The sequence below is a fragment of the Haliotis rufescens genome, unplaced genomic scaffold, assembly GCF_023055435.1.
Source record: "Haliotis rufescens isolate VD_foot unplaced genomic scaffold, xgHalRufe1.0.p SCAF_79, whole genome shotgun sequence".
In the NCBI taxonomy this organism is placed as follows: Eukaryota; Metazoa; Mollusca; class Gastropoda; order Lepetellida; family Haliotidae; genus Haliotis; species Haliotis rufescens.
In genome coordinates this window covers 1,165,166-1,177,605 of record NW_025964371.1, presented here as the reverse complement: position 1 = coordinate 1,177,605, position 12,440 = coordinate 1,165,166, and positions in this window count along the sequence as shown.

Here is a 12,440-nt window from a genome sequence, read left to right as displayed (position 1 = left end):
ACGCACCAGTTCCTATTAAAATGAGTTGGTCTTTTAATGTTTTAGCTCCATCTCAGACGCGCCACTTCCTATTAAAATGAGTTGGTCTTTTAATGTTTCAGCTCCTTCTGAGACGCGCCACTTCCAATTAAAATTAATTGGTCTTTTAATGTTTCAGCTTCTACTGAGACGCGCCACTTCCTGTTAAAATGAGTTGGTCTATTAATGTTTTAGCTCTAGTCGAGACGCGCCACTTCCCATTTAAAGGAGTTGGTCTTTAAATGTTTTAGCTCCTGCTGAGATTCGCCACTTCCTGTTAAAATGAGGTTTTCAATTAATGTTTTAGCTCCAGCTCAGACGCACCACTTTCTATAAAAATGAGTTGGTCTTTTAATGTTTTAGCTCCTGCTGAGACGCGCCACTTCCTATTAAAATGTGTAGGTCTTTCAATGTTTTAGCTCCCCCTCAGAAGCACCACTTCCTATTAAAATGAGTTGGTCTTTTAATGTTTAGCTCCAGCTCAGACGCGCCACTTTCTTTTAAAATGAGTTGGTCTTTTAATGTTTCAGCTCCTACTGAGTCGCGCCAATTCCTATTAAAATGAGTTGGTCTATTAATGTTTTAGCTCCTTCTGAGACGCGCCACTTCCTATTAAAATGAGTTGGTCTTTTATTGTTTTTGAGCTCCTGAGACGCGCCACTTCCTATTAAAATTAATTGGTCTTTTAATGTTTCAGCTTATACTGAGACGCGCAACTTCCTATTAAAATGAATTGGTCTTTTAATGTTTAAGCTCCTGCTGAGACACGCCACTTCCTGTTAAAATGAGTTGGTCATTTAATGTTTTAGCTCCAGCTCAGACGCTCTAGATGAGAAGCATCACTTCCTAGTGTAATTAATTAGTTTCTTCTAATCTTTCAGCTCCAGTTGAGAATCGCCTCTTCCTTGTATGATGAGTTAGCCTTTTAAAGTTTTAGTTGAGAAGCGCCACAATGATGAGTTACTATGAGTATAATGAGTTACTATTTTAAAGTTTCAGGTCAAGTTGAGAATCGCCACTGCCTTGTATAATGAGTTATCCTTTTAAAGTTTTAGCTCGAGCTGAGACGTGCCACTTTCTAATATATTAATTTTGTCTTTTAATGTTTTAGCTCCAGTTAAGAAGCGCCACTTCCTACTATAATAAGTTAGCCTTTTAAAGTTTTGGTTGAGAAGCGCCACTTGTCAGTAGAATGCGTTTATTCTTTTAAAGATTTAGCTCAAGATGAGACGTGCCACTTCCTAATATAAAGGTTTGATCTTTTAATGTTTTGGCTGAAGCGTGAACGCGCCACTAAAGCAATACAGATTCTTTTTCCAGACAGAATCTTTTTTAATGTTATTGTTTAAACTCCACACTACATTAACTCAATATAGTTTCGGTGTCTTTGATTAAATATTAACATGACCTTCTATATCTACCAGACTGCCTCCGTGGTCTTGTTGAAGAGCGTCCACCAAGAGATGAAGGTCGGTGGTTTGATCATACCAAACGTCTTTAAAATATGGTGCTTGTTGTTACCCTGCATGGTGCTCGGTATAAAGGGGCTAGAACAATGCCTGGTCGGCTCAGGACCTGTATACTGTGTCTGAGTGGGGTATTCATGTTAAACTGCCGCATGGTATAAATCGGCATTAGTCCAGACTAGAACAAGCAGGAAGATTTCGGGGTAGAATAGGTCTTCAGCAACCCATGATTGCAGTAAAAGACGAGTATGCTTGTCGTAAGAGGCGACTTACAGGATCGGGTGGTAAGACTCGTTGACTTGGTTGATGCATGTCATCGTATTCCAACTGTGTGGATCGATGCCCATGATGTCAATCACTGGATTGTTTGGTCCAGACTTGATTATTTACAGATCGCCGTAATATAGCTGGAGTATTGCTGAAAGCGGAGTTTAACAACAAACAAACAAATAGTACAAGCACACACACGCACGCACGCACGCACGCACGCACGCACACACGCACGCACGCAGGACCCGTGAAGATTCCGGGGTAGAATAGGTCTTCAGCAACCCATACTTTGCCGTAAAAGGCGACTATGCTTGTCGTAAGAGGCGACTAACGGGATCGGGTGGTCAGGCTCGCTGACTTGGTTGATACATGTCATCGATCCCAAGTGAGTAGATCGATGCTCATGATGTCAATCACTGGATTGTCTGGTCCAGACTCAATTACTTTACAGACCGCCGTCATATAGCTGTAATATTGCTGAGTGCGGCGTTAAACAACAAACAAACAAAACAAACAAACAAACAGACAGACAGACAGACAGACAGACAGACAGACACACACACACACACACACACGCGCGGGCACGTGCATGTACGTCGCTATAACAAACAGACAGACAGACACAGACAGACAGACAGAGAGACACACACAAACACACACACGTGCGCGCGCGCGCGAACGTGCATGTACGTCGCTATAGAAGTGCAATAATCTAGGACGCGACGTTAAACCCCCATTTCACCTCACCTATATCTACCATAGTAGGTTATACCCAGACGACCAAGGTGCCTGGACATGGGTTACACACTACAACTGTCCGTGGTCATGTGGGCTCCATTCTGAGAAAGTCATGCTATGCTGGACTTTCCCTGTGAAGAATGTGGTCAGTAGATATAGGGGTGTATTTTGCTGATCAAATGTTCCGAGTAGCGGGAAAGTATAACCTTCCGCATTCATGGTGAAGTGTAAGAATGAGTTGCGGGTGCTGTCCACACCCAATGATACCCCAGTTACCGTAGAAAGACAGTTGTAGTGTCAGCTGAGGTCGTCTGGAAGTCGGATGTCCTTTGTTCATATATTGTTAGATATCGAGCCGCTCCAAGCTATAGGTACATAAGAACAGATAAACTGTCTCGGTTTGACCAACAATTTAGCGCAGTAGATTTCCTAGTATAATGAGTTACTCTTTTTATGTTTTAGCTCCATCTGAGATGTGCCACTTCCTAACATAATGAGTTGTCCTTTTAATGTTTCAGCTCCTACTGAGACGCGCCACTTCCTGTTAAAATGAGTTGGTCTATTAATGTTTTAGCTCCTTCTGAGACGCACCACTTCCTATTAAAATGAGTTGGTCTTTTATTGTTTCAGCTCCTTCTGAGACGCGCCACTTCCTATTAAAATGAATTGGTCTTTTAATGTTTCAGCTTCTACTGAGACGCGCCACTTCCTGTTAAAATGAGTTGGTCTATTAATGTTTCAGCTCCAGTCGAGACGCGCCACTTCCCATTTAAAGGAGTTGGTCTTTTAATGTTTTAGATCCTTCTGAGACGCGCCACTTCCTATTAAAATGAGTTGGTCTTTTATTGTTTCAGCTCCTTCTGAGACGCACCACTTTCTATTAAAATGAGTTAGTCTTTTAATGTTTTAGCTCCTACTGAGACGCGCCACTTCCTGTTAAAATGAGTTGGTCTTTTCATGTTTTAGCTCCAGCTCAGAAGCACCACTTCCTATTAAAATGAGTTGGTCTTTTAATGTTTTAGCTCCTGCTGAGACCCGCCACTTCCTGTTAAAATGAGTTGGTCATTTAATGTTTTAGCTCCAGCTCAGACGCACCAGTTCCTATTAAAATGAGTTGGTCTTTTAATGTTTTAGCTCCATCTCAGACGCGCCACTTCCTATTAAAATGAGTTGGTCTTTTAATGTTTCAGCTCCTTCTGAGACGCGCCACTTCCAATTAAAATTAATTGGTCTTTTAATGTTTCAGCTTCTACTGAGACGCGCCACTTCCTGTTAAAATGAGTTGGTCTATTAATGTTTTAGCTCTAGTCGAGACGCGCCACTTCCCATTTAAAGGAGTTGGTCTTTAAATGTTTTAGCTCCTGCTGAGATACGCCACTTCCTATTAAAATGAGGTTTTCATTTAATGTTTTAGCTCCAGCTCAGACGCACCACTTTCTATAAAAATGAGTTGGTCTTTTAATGTTTTAGCTCCTGCTGAGACGCGCCACTTCCTATTAAAATGTGTAGGTCTTTCAATGTTTTAGCTCCCCCTGAGAAGCACCACTTCCTATTAAAATGAGTTGGTCTTTTAATGTTTAGCTCCAGCTCAGACGCGCCACTTTCTTTTAAAATGAGTTAGTCTTTTAATGTTTCAGCTCCTACTGAGACGCGCCAATTCCTATTAAAATGAGTTGGTCTATTAATGTTTTAGCTCCTTCTGAGACGCGCCACTTCCTATTAAAATGAGTTGGTCTTTTATTGTTTTTGAGCTCCTGAGACGCGCCACTTCCTATTAAAATTAATTGGTCTTTTAATGTTTCAGCTTCTACTGAGACGCGCCACTTCCTGTTAAAATGAGTTGGTCTATTAATGTTTTAGCTCCAGTCGAGACGCGCCACTTCCCATTTAAAGGAGTTGGTCTTTAAATGTTTTAGCTCCTGCTGAGATACGCCACTTCCTATTAGAATGAGTTGGTCTTTTAATGTTTAAGCTCCAGCTCAGACGCACCACTTTCTATTAAAATGAGTTGGTCTTTTAATGTTTCAGCTTCTACTGAGACGCGCAACTTCCTATTAAAATGAATTGGTCTTTTAATGTTTAAGCTCCTGCTGAGACACGCCACTTCCTGTTAAAATGAGTTGGTCATTTAATGTTTTAGCTCCAGCTCAGACGCTCTAGATGAGAAGCACCACTTCCTAGTGTAATTAATTAGTTTCTTCTAATCTTTCAGCTCCAGTTGAGAATCGCCTCTTCCTTGTATGATGAGTTAGCCTTTTAAAGTTTTAGTTGAGAAGCGCCACAATAATGAGTTACTATGAGTATAATGAGTTACTATTTTAAAGTTTCAGGTCAAGTTGAGAATCGCCACTGCCTTGTATAATGAGTTATCCTTTTAAAGTTTTAGCTCGAGCTGAGACGTGCCACTTTCTAATATATTAATTTTGTCTTTTAATGTTTTAGCTCCAGTTAAGAAGCGCCACTTCCTACTATAATAAGTTAGCCTTTTAAAGTTTTGGTTGAGAAGCGCCACTTGTCAGTAGAATGCGTTTATTCTTTTAAAGATTTAGCTCAAGATGAGACGTGCCACTTCCTAATATAAAGGTTTGATCTTTTAATGTTTTGGCTGAAGCGTGAACGCGCCACTAAAGCAATACAGATTCTTTTTCCAGACAGAATCTTTTTTAATGTTATTGTTTAAACTCCACACTACATTAACTCAATATAGTTTCGGTGTCTTTGATTAAATATTAACATGACCTTCTATATCTACCAGACTGCCTCCGTGGTCTTGTTGAAGAGCGTCCGCCAAGAGATGAAGGTCGGTGGTTTGATCATACCAAACGTCTTTAAAATATGGTGCTTGTTGTTACCCTGCATGGTGCTCGGTATAAAGGGGCTAGAACAATGCCTGGTCGGCTCAGGACCTGTATACTGTGTCTGAGTGGGGTATTCGTGTTAAACTGCCGCATGGTATAAATCGGCATTAGTCCAGACTAGAACAAGCAGGAAGATTTCGGGGTAGAATAGGTCTTCAGCAACCCATGATTGCAGTAAAAGACGAGTATGCTTGTCGTAAGAGGCGACTTACAGGATCGGGTGGTAAGACTCGTTGACTTGGTTGATGCATGTCATCGTATTCCAACTGTGTGGATCGATGCCCATGATGTCAATCACTGGATTGTTTGGTCCAGACTTGATTATTTACAGATCGCCGTAATATAGCTGGAGTATTGCTGAAAGCGGAGTTTAACAACAAACAAACAAATAGTACAAGCACACACACGCACGCACGCACGCACGCACGCACGCACACACGCACGCACGCAGGACCCGTGAAGATTCCGGGGTAGAATAGGTCTTCAGCAACCCATACTTTGCCGTAAAAGGCGACTATGCTTGTCGTAAGAGGCGACTAACGGGATCGGGTGGTCAGGCTCGCTGACTTGGTTGATACATGTCATCGATCCCAAGTGAGTAGATCGATGCTCATGATGTCAATCACTGGATTGTCTGGTCCAGACTCAATTACTTTACAGACCGCCGTCATATAGCTGTAATATTGCTGAGTGCGGCGTTAAACAACAAACAAACAAAACAAACAAACAAACAGACAGACAGACAGACACAGACAGACAGACAGACAGACACACACACACACACACACACACACACGCGCGCGCACGTGCATGTACGTCGCTATAACAAACAGACAGACAGACAGAGAGACACACACACAAACACACACGTGCGCGCGCGCGCGAACGTGCATGTACGTCGCTATAGAAGTGCAATAATCTAGGACGCGACGTTAAACCCCCATTTCACCTCATCTATATCTACCATAGTAGGTTATACCCAGACGACCAAGGTGCCTGGACATGGGTTACACACTACAACTGTCCGTGGTCATGTGGGCTCCATTCTGAGAAAGTCATGCTATGCTGGACTTTCCCTGTGAAGAATGTGGTCAGTAGATATAGGGGTGTATTTTGCTGATCAAATGTTCCGAGTAGCGGGAAAGTATAACCTTCCGCATTCATGGTGAAGTGTAAGAATGAGTTGCGGGTGCTGTCCACACCCAATGATACCCCAGTTACCGTAGAAAGTCAGTTGTGGTGTCAGCTGAGGTCGTCTGGAAGTCGGATGTCCTTTGTTCATATATTGTTAGATATCGAGCCGCTCCAAGCTATAGGTACATAAGAACAGATAAACTGTCTCGGTTTGACCAACAATTTAGCGCAGTAGATTTCCTAGTATAATGAGTTACTCTTTTTATGTTTTAGCTCCATCTGAGATGTGCCACTTCCTAACATAATGAGTTGTCCTTTTAATGTTTCAGCTCCTACTGAGACGCGCCACTTCCTGTTAAAATGAGTTGGTCTATTAATGTTTTAGCTCCATCTGAGATGCGCCACTTCCTCACATAATGAGTTGGCCTTTTAATGTTTCAGCTGCTACTGGGACGCGCCACTTCCTGTTAAAATGAGGTGGTCTATTTTTTTTAGCTCCAGCTCAGACGCGCCACTTTCTATTAAAATGAGTTGGTCTTTTATTGTTTCAGCTCCTTCTGAGACGCGCCACTTCCTATTAAAATGAATTGGTCTTTTAATGTTTCAGCTTCTTCTGAGACGCGCCACTTCCTGTTAAAATGAGTTGGTCTATTAATGTTTCAGCTCCAGTCGAGACGCGCCACTTCCCATTTAAAGGAGTTGGTCTTTTAATGTTTTAGATCCTTCTGAGACGCGCCACTTCCTATTAAAATGAGTTGGTCTTTTATTGTTTCAGCTCCTTCTGAGACGCACCACTTTCTATTAAAATGAGTTAGTCTTTTAATGTTTCAGCCCCTACTGAGACGCGCCACTTCCTGTTAAAATGAGTTGGTCTTTTCATGTTTTAGCTCCAGCTCAGAAGCACCACTTCCTATTAAAATGAGTTGGTCTTTTAATGTTTTAGCTCCTGCTGAGACCCGCCACTTCCTGTTAAAATGAGTTGGTCATTTAATGTTTTAGCTCCAGCTCAGACGCACCACTTCCTATTAAAATGAGTTGGTCTTTTAATGTTTTAGCTCCTGCTGAGACGCGCCACTTCCTATTAAAATGAGTTGGTCTTTTAATGTTTTAGCTCCATCTCAGACGCGCCACTTCCTATTAAAATGAGTTGGTCTTTTAATGTTTCAGCTCCTTCTGAGACGCGCCACTTCCAATTAAAATTAATTGGTCTTTTAATGTTTCAGCTTCTACTGAGACGCGCCACTTCCTGTTAAAATGAGTTGGTCTATTAATGTTTTAGCTCCAGTCGAGATGCGCCACTTCCCATTTAAAGGAGTTGGTCTTTAAATGTTTTAGCTCCTGCTGAGATACGCCACTTCCTGTTAAAATGAGGTTTTCATTTAATGTTTTAGCTCCAGCTCAGACGCACCACTTTCTATAAAAATGAGTTGGTCTTTTAATGTTTAGCTCCTGCTGAGACGCGCCACTTCCTATTAAAATGTGTAGGTCTTTCAATGTTTTAGCTCCCCCTCAGAAGCACCACTTCCTATTAAAATGAGTTGGTCATTTAATGTTTTAGCTTCAGCTCAGACGCGCCACTTTCTTTTAAAATGAGTTGGTCCATTAATGTTTTAGCTCCTTCTGAGACGCGCCACTTCCTATTAAAATGAGTTGGTCTTTTATTGTTTTTGAGCTCCTGAGACGCGCCACTTCCTATTAAAATTAATTGGTCTTTTAATGTTTCAGCTTCTACTGAGACGCGCCACTTCCTGTTAAAATGAGTTGGTCTATTAATGTTTTAGCTCCAGTCGAGACGCGCCACTTCCCATTTAAAGGAGTTGGTCTTTAAATGTTTTAGCTCCTGCTGAGACACGCCACTTTCTATTAAAATGAGTTGGTCTTTTAATGTTTTAGCACCCGCTCAGACGCGCCACTTCCTATTAAAATGAGTTGGTCTTTTAATGTTTCAGCTCCTTCTGAGACGCGCCACTTCCAATTAAAATTAATTGGTCTTTTAATGTTTCAGCTTCTACTGAGACGCGCCACTTCCTGTTAAAATGAGTTGGTCTATTAATGTTTTAGCTCCAGTCGAGATGCGCCACTTCCCATTTAAAGGAGTTGGTCTTTAAATGTTTTAGCTCCTGCTGAGATACGCCACTTCCTGTTAAAATGAGGTTTTCATTTAATGTTTTAGCTCCAGCTCAGACGCACCACTTTCTATAAAAATGAGTTGGTCTTTTAATGTTTAGCTCCTGCTGAGACGCGCCACTTCCTATTAAAATGTGTAGGTCTTTCAATGTTTTAGCTCCCCCTCAGAAGCACCACTTCCTATTAAAATGAGTTGGTCATTTAATGTTTTAGCTTCAGCTCAGACGCGCCACTTTCTTTTAAAATGAGTTGGTCCATTAATGTTTTAGCTCCTTCTGAGACGCGCCACTTCCTATTAAAATGAGTTGGTCTTTTATTGTTTTTGAGCTCCTGAGACGCGCCACTTCCTATTAAAATTAATTGGTCTTTTAATGTTTCAGCTTCTACTGAGACGCGCCACTTCCTGTTAAAATGAGTTGGTCTATTAATGTTTTAGCTCCAGTCGAGACGCGCCACTTCCCATTTAAAGGAGTTGGTCTTTAAATGTTTTAGCTCCTGCTGAGACACGCCACTTTCTATTAAAATGAGTTGGTCTTTTAATGTTTTAGCACCCGCTCAGACGCGCCACTTCCTATTAAAATGAGTTGGTCTTTTAATGTTTTAGCTCCTGCTGAGACACGCCACTTCCTGTTAAAATGAGTTTGTCATTTTAATGTTTTAGCTCCAGCTCAGACGCACCACTTCCTATCAAAATGCGTTCGTCTTTTAATGTTTCAGCTCTAGCTCAGACGCACCACTTCCTATTTAAATGAGTTGGTCTTTTAATGATGAGACGTGCCACTTCCAAATATAAAGGTTTGATCTTTTAATGTTTTGGCTCAAGTGTGAACGCGCAACTAAAGCAATACAGATTCTTTTTCCAGACAGAATCTTTTTTAATGTTATTGTTTAAACTCCACCCTACATTAACTCAATATAGTTTCGATGTCTTTGATTAAATATTAACATAACCTTCTATATCTACCAGACTGCCTCCGTGGTCTTGTTGAAGAGCGTCCACCAAGAGATGAAGGTCGGTGGTTTGATCATACCAAACGTCTTTAAAATATGGTGCTTGTTGTTACCCTGCATGGTGCTCGGTATAAAGGGGCTAGAACAATGCCTGGTCGGCTCAGGGCCTGTATACTGTGTCCGAGTGGGGTATTCATGTTAAACTGCCGCATGGTATAAATCGGCATTAGTCCAGACTAGAACAAGCAGGACGATTTCGGGGTAGAATAGGTCTTCAGCAACCCATACTTTGCCGTAAAAGGCGACTGCTTGTCGTAAAAGGCGACTAACGGGATCGGGTGGTCAGGCTCGTTGACTTGGTTGATACATGTCATCGATCCCAACTGAATAGATCGATGCTCATGAAGTCAATCACTGGATTGTTTGGTCCAGACTTGATTATTTACAGATCGCCGTAATAAAGCTGGAGTATTGCTGAAAGCGGCGTTTAACAACAAACTAACCAACCAACATTGTTTTCTCACCGAATACTGAACTCAGTTTGTGATGTAAATGGCAGGTGTGTGAGAAGTTTCAGATTAATCGGTGCAACAGTTTCTATTACAGACGACTAACCATGTACGGCAGACCAGGACATGCTAGTCAGCAACATTAAACGTGGAGGATGAAGAGTTTACATCACCATTGTCAACAACAAAGGTAACATCCCTTAACAACATGACATGCAGCGACTTTCTATTCCATTCAACAACTAAGACTTATAAGGTCAGGATTTCCTTACACCTATCAGTATCAGGAAACTGTTTGTTCAGTGTGTTTGATGCAATCTGCATGTTTTTCACGTGTGGCCATATTGATATAATGCATCATTTCTTGTTCAGCTATATGTGATATCCAACATAGTGAGAGTTTACATGCAAGATAAGACAAGAAAATCCTGAACATATGTCAAGGAAGCACAGGCACGGTATCTTTGAAAAAGTCATATTGTAATTTCATTGGTGTGAATTTCACAGATGAAACAGGCATCAGTGATAAAAGATTTTCAGTTCGGACTTACTTGAAGATTTGTTTATATATATGCACTAATAACCTCATTATAAAACAAACTAACAAACCCAGGCTCGCTACAAATATTTAGTCAACGGGCATAGGGTCCAACAGCGTTTTACTTGTCCTTGTGATAGTTCACTACCCTTGGGATAGCATTGTCTTTGCACGCTGCTGTCTCAAATAATATCGTGAACAATATGGGTTGTTGGCATAATACTAGTGGGGAAGTTGCGACGTCCGCAACTGCAACATGGTTCGGTAACACTCCCTAAGTGAGTGAGTCAGTGAGTGGGGTTGGTTTTACGCCGCTTTCAGCAATATCACGGGGGGGGGGGGGAGGAGACACCAGAAATGGGCTTCAGACAATGTACCCATGTCGGGAATCGATCCCGGGTGGGTGTGACGAGCGAATGCTGTAACCACTAGGCTACCCGACCGCCCCAACACTCCCTAAGAGTAAAATCGGTGTTGCAACATGTGATCGCAACTCTACGTGTGAAACTTAGGCTTAAAAAAAAATAAAAGAATTGGTTCTCAGGCAATGGTTTTTGAAACTATAGTGCAGGCGGGCGGTGTCTGTTTTGGGGGGGGTGGGGGTGGGGGGTGTTCAAACTAGTATGTAACCAATAAACAGTTGTGTAATCAATAAATCTGGGAAAGGGCCTCCCTACATAAATATATTCCCTGATGAGTAAAATAATGGAATACAGTATTTGACTACCTTTGGACTTGGAATATTTAAAGATTTTTTTGCTTTTTTTAAAAATGGAAATAAAAATGAAATGTGAGGCAAACTTTATGATGATGCGCGCGGTGCCTGAGAACCAAGACTATTATTTTTTTAGCTTTATATACAACATTACTAAAGTATACATGAAATTTCAATCTGGAGAAATCACTGAAAAATCGATGATGACATTGTGTGGATTGATGCTCATGATGTCAATCATTGGACTGTCTGGTCCAGACTTAGTTATTTACAGGCCACCATCATATTAATGGAACATTACCAAGTGTGGTGTTTATTTAACAACAAGAATAGGTTGCTTGGTACCTATTCTAGCCCAGAATCCTCACAGGGAATGTGGCAAAGGTACAAAGAAGATAGGGGGCACGGGTGGCCCAGTCGTCTAAGGCGCCGCGATTTGCTGTGCAGAGTTGCGTCCCTTGGGCACGCCAGAAACCTATGATTGTGGGTTCGAATCCCGGTTCACCCCAATTATGTTTCTAGGTTTGTCAGCACCATACCCGTGCTCGTGGGTTTCACCGAAGTGGTAAATGTCTGAGACCTGCATCACTTCGGGCTTTCCTCCCACATTAAACTGCCATGCCGCGATATAACTGGAATATTGTTAAAAGCGGCGTTAAACCCAACTCACTCACTCACTATTAAGAAGATATATCAACAAGGGCTCAATTTAGCTTCATAAAACATGCACCAGTGCAACCTATTATTGAAAAATGAAACCTAATACTTACGTCTACATGCACTAAGTGTATTTTATTGAAATATTCAAATTTGTGTCTAACCTTACATGTCCACACAACATCAATGTTTGAACAAATTCAATACCTCTGAGCTTATATACCATACAAAATCAATAACCCCTATGTTATGTGTGAGTTAAATCTGTTTCCTTAAATCTAGACCGTTCATGTACAAAACAAAGGGGGCTGTCGGGTAGCCTAGTGGTTCAAGCGTTTGCTCGTCATGCCGAAGACCCGGGTTCGATTCCCAACATGGGTACAATGTGTGAAGCCCATTTCTGGTGTCCCCTGCCATGATATTGCTGGAATATTGCTAAAAGCTGCGTTAAACCATACT